Genomic DNA, 5,654 nt, shown 5'->3' on the forward strand with positions numbered 1-5,654 from the left:
CTGTCTAGTAGCCCAATAGCTCATGTGGGTGGATTATTTCCATCTCCCTCTCCACATTTGCACTTGGATATGCAGATTCAAATGTACACAAATGAGAGACCCCTCTTGCAAAGTACATTGGCACCATGCTAAGAACTAGTTGAAACTTGATACACATATTTTTCTTGTGTTCCATACATGATATAAGATACCAATTCTAATCTAGTACTGTGTTGTGTGAAAATCTATGGTCCAGGGGGGAGAATATCCCAATAGGGAAATCTTCCAAGGAATATTAGATGAGAGCAAGGAGGGATAAAGCTTAAAATAAGAATATTTTCAAAACTAGAACAAGTGCTTCAAGGTTTTATTATTGCCACATAGTTTAATTTCAAGATTTAGAATTACTAGGTGTTCAAGAATTTCCCTATGACTAAGTCATCATGTGTTAAAGACCAATCGAAGTAGGGATTTTGGGGTTGTAACTAAAAATTTTAGATGGATTTAATACCCATTGAAGTAAGGATTTTTGGGTTGTAAGTGCTGGTTTTAGATTGATTTCAAATATTAAAGAAATCTTCTCCTTATTTTTGATTCTCTATATGCTTCCCTTTTGCTTAGGTCAATTCTATACCCATTTGTAACCATCAACTCAATTGTTGTTCAGAAAACGTTTTCTTTGGTTCCATCTCCAATCTTTCCACCAAGTTAGTGATTGTAGAAGGCCAAGCTTAAGAAAAAGGTGTTTTAATATTGAGCTCTGAACTTTTTCTAGCATAATTCTATTTGTAAGACTAAGCTTGAATTTTGCTATAAGGTTTGCCAATCCTTCCAATCTCTAAATTTTTTGTCATAGAAGTCACCAAGACCCTGTGTAGTCTATTGGTTGAGAACCAAAATATGTTCGCAAGTAGACTTCCTTGTTGAAGAACTACTTGGAAACATTATACAATGATCCTTGAAATAAATCTTGGCTTCAAGGAAGTCACTTTTCCACTTTTCCACACCAATTTGACCTCCCAAGCTTTCCGAGTTCTTTTGGCTACAAAGGTCTCATTAGTTGGCTGGATGTTGGGGTGGTCAATAGCTTGTGAATGTTTATAACTTTATATTACTCCATATTTTGCAGCAGAGTAAAGCCCCTGAGGTGATTGATTCCCAAGTAGTCTCTTCCATGCCTCCTTCCCTTCCACTACTCCAATGGTCCATTTGGAATAAAAAGCCTAGGCTTTCATTTGGGTGGCTAGAGCACCCAATCCTCCTTTATCCTTAGGGGCGTAATAGTGGTTGTAGCCAACTATATGAAAACCCTCGTCTCCACTAGAGTTAGTGCAGAGAAATTTTTGAAAATATTTTCTAGCTTGGCATAAGTTTGGGGAGAAGGGACTTAATGTGATGAATAATAAATGTGGGTAGAAACCGACTTTTGGATACAAATTTGAATTTTCCTATGAGGAATAGAGGCTTCTAGATCCATTTATCGATATTTCTTCTTATAGTTCATCTGGAAAGGGTTCAAAAGAAAAGGGAATACAAAGGAATTTAACACTTGGCCAGATCCTAACCAATCAATTATGGGCATCCTTTTGACTATGTCGATAGCATTGGATTTTTCCATTTATAACTTCCACCTAGAAGCCTCACATAAGATTTGCAAGCAATCCATGGTGTTGTCTAAATTTTGATTCTCTTCAATGATGTTTATTAAATTTTATTTGTGAAGTGACTATTCATTCATTTATTGCCATATACAACAAAGAGAAGAAACCTTTTATGAGGTGATGTGTTATTCTACTATGAAGAATATAGCCAATGGATTCAGTAGACATTACATAGAGGGTTAGGGTGAGTGGGAAACCTTACTTGATTAACTAGAAGAGCCCTATCTTATTAGACTTGGTATGATTGATAGAAGGACAAGTTACGACATGTGCAAATAAAGTTTCTACCACTTTAACATAATACAGGCCAAATCCAAGTGCTCTAAGCATGGTGAAGATTAATGTCTATTCCACTTTGTTTTAGGCTTTTATAAAATCTATTTTAATGAATAGGGTCTTGAGGGATTTTTCTTGGTTTTCCCTAGAAGTGAAGAATTTGAATTCTATGATGAAAGTATGAAAGATAATTATTTAATAACCTGCCTATAGGCTAATGGTTCCTCAACAAAACTAGACAAATTGATATTAAGTATATTAGAATGGTTTAAAATCAATCACAATAATATAAGTACTAATAAGTATTTATTGTGACTGGTTGGGAAAGTACAATATGCAGAGTTATTTTCTATAGCATTACATTATTATGTGCATTCACATTCTTGGTTTGGAAGTTTGTTTGCATCCATATTGAGGGACATGGACTGCGAATATCTTTATCTCTATTGCAAATTCTACCCAACAAACACCCACTTACTATTGCAGATTCTGCCCACCAAACACCCACTTGTTGGTTACTAGGATTCTTTCTGTTTAGGTCTTAATCTATGTGATATACTGTCCATGGCATGCTAGAACTTGTGCCAACAATATTGGGGAAGACATACAGGCCAATCTTAGTTTCCCAGCTCAAAGTAATTTCCTATAAATGAGATATTGGCATACCGAATCAGTGCAGCTTCTTCCACTAAGGCACTTATCAAGAACAATATTTTAATATTTTATCTTGAATATAAAATCTTCAAAGGTGTCTAGTCAATTTAGTGTCCTAAATTTCTCTACATAAACTATCAATCCAGGTATCGTAAGCTGATGAAGTGTGGTGCACCATATGTGCTTAGTTAACCTTTTTTCTTACTTCGTTGTTTTATAGTTTATGTTGTTTTTGGGGGTTTTGTTTCTTATGTTAGAATCTAGTTTCTAAAGAAAAGAGAAAATGAAACAAATCAAAACATTGATCAGTTAGATTAATCTAAGCCAGCGAAATATCTAAGAAAAGAAAGAAAGAAAAACAAATCAAATCCCATTCATAATTGCACATATCGCCAATTTTGTTCTTTAGGAACTAAAAAGACTCAATGAGACATGAACTTATGCAATGAGTATCCTACTAAGAAAAAAGCAAGAACATGTAAAGAAAAAACTAATCTACTGTGTTCTCTATGCTTTAATTCACCAATTGGAAAATAGGAAGACTACTTTCTTGGAATATTTTTTCAAGCATAAATTACACAGTTAGATAAATCTACAATCAATCGGTTGAACTAATGCAGGAGCATCGGGATGGGCCAGCAATGTGGGAAATTGCCCACATGTTGTGGCTTGACAAATTGGATTTCATTTGCTGTTAATTTTAGTATTACTATGAGAGTTGATTTCATAATTAGTTTGTTATTGTAATGAGTGACATCTCTCCATTTAGTATTTGATTTGTTAGGCGCATTAAAATAGTTCTGTTGGAATAAATTTATGGAGGATCACCTTATCTATCTGTTAGAGTAATTAGTGGTATAACAGAAGCTAATTAAGGGGCGATTCTGGTGGCAATTAATTGTAAACTGAAGATCTCTTGGAGCGTATCAACGCCGATTCCTCATGGGCCTGAAATCTGGTAAATTGTTGTGTTATATACCTGTGCTAACCGCCGATTGTGGCAAATACAGCTGTGTTGGACCAGATTCTCGGTCAATCATCGAACCTGTATTAAACATCCAACTGAGATATGGCGGAGGGGCGTATTCATTGGAAGAAATTGCGGTCAAAGGGGAATGCGTGGACGCTCTTTCAAAACGCGCAATATCCAATCACTAATAACCATTACAGTGGGGAATTAGCTCAGCGGTTGTGAGCAATGAGAGATTCAGAAGTGTTTTGCATCGAGCAGTAACCAATTCTTCCACTGCGCGTATATCAATTCCTGCATTTTGTTCCCCTTCCAAGGATTCCTTCATTGCTCCAGCAGCGTCCCTGATGGATGATCAGCATACGGTTCTGTACAGAGGACATAAGTATGAAGAGTTCTTCAAATTTTTTATGAACCGGACACTGCAGATCGATAAGAGTGCGTTGGATCATTTCAAGATCGAATATCCAGAAAAAAAATCATTGAATTTATTTATGGTGTTCAATCAGCGTTTTTTTTCCCAAAGTCTGTATATGCCTGAAGCTGTGTTCAATCAGCGGGTTTTAGTTGTTTTTTTTTATTATTTCAGACAGTCATGTAAAACAAGGACCTGCGTTTTTAAATAGTTAATGGGCAGAAGTGTTTTTTTTCTTTTGTTTAAAACCAGTGGTTGTGATCTATTATGCGTGGGCCAGAGGAATGTGATGTGCTGCACTGGTAATGAAACAAGGAAGAGTCTGATTTATGTTTAAAAGGAAACAAAGTTTCTATGTTGGTAGATTGGCCTTTTAAGTTTGAAGCAGATTGATATGTATGTTTGCTGAGATCTGTTGCTTGCAGATTGAGCTCAGAATTTCAGGTACATTATTTTTGGTATCAGAGCTACAGGTGTTGCAGCAAAGATGCCGCCAAGGAGAGGAATTGGTCGAGGAAGACCAGAACCAAATGCAGTCCTGATAGAAGAAGTGCGAAGACTGCGTGAACGAATGGAGACAATGGAAACAGCCCAGAGAAGAGCGCCTGATGAGGGAGCTGAAAGTTCTTCAGAAGAATCTGAGGAAGAAGCGGAAGCAGGAGAAGAAAATGAAACTGCCAAAGTCCTCAAGATGCTGGCAAAAGTTGGAAGCAAACCCAAGATAGAAATTCCTATGTATGAAGGGAGTTTAAATGCCGAGGAGCTCATGGATTGGATCAGATCCATAGATCAGTATTTCGACTATGAAGAGGTTGAGGAGAATAAGAGGGTGAAGTTTGCAGTCACTAGACTAAAGGGCCATGCAGCCATCTGGTGGGACGAGTTACAGACATCAAGAACGCGAAAGGGGAAATATAAGATCAAGCAGTGGGATAAAATGGTAAGCAAACTGAAAGCTAAGTTTTTGCCTAAAGACTATCATTTGAATCTTTTTAAGCAGATGCAAAATCTGAAGCAGAAAGGAATGTCTGTTAAAGAATATACTGAAGAATTTTACAGGTTAAATATCAGAACAGGGCATGTAGAAGATGATTTGGAGAAAGTAGCCAGGTATATTAATGGACTAAGGTATGAGATCCAAGATGAGATTAGCCTGTTAAGTTTGAAAACTGTTGAGGATGCCTATCAAGCAGTCTTGAAGGCAGAGGAAAAACTGTTGCGCAAACAAAACCAGAGAAACAGAGGAAAGAGCTCAGCAAGGGGTAGAGGATCAGCCAGATCCAGAGGAACACAGCATCAGTTTGAAGCAGGAAGTTCCAGCAGCAGATCACCACAGATGGGTGATTCTAGTAGAGGGAGATTCACGCCCAGAGGAAGAGGGCGAGGAAGAGATGTTAGGTGTTATACCTGTGGAGAATGGGGACATATGTCGCGGGACTGTCCTCATAACAGATCAGCAAGCCAGAGGGGTGCAAATGTGGCTAAGGTAGAGCCGGAACAACCTCGACTTGTAGAGAAGGAAGAACCACCAGAGGAAGGTGAATCATTGCTGCTCAAAAGAGCTTTGCTGAGATCAGAAAAAGAGATTGGAGAACCTGTGCAAAGGAAGAACTTGTTCAGAACTACATGCAAATCAAAGGGTAAGTGTTGTAAGGTTATAATTGATAGCGGGAGTACTGGCAATCTTGTGTCTACAGAG

The sequence above is a fragment of the Pinus tabuliformis genome, chromosome 2_2 (assembly GCF_031772625.1).
Source record: "Pinus tabuliformis cultivar Carrire ecotype Pingquan chromosome 2_2, CPIR1, whole genome shotgun sequence".
Classification (NCBI taxonomy): domain Eukaryota; kingdom Viridiplantae; phylum Streptophyta; class Pinopsida; order Pinales; family Pinaceae; genus Pinus; species Pinus tabuliformis.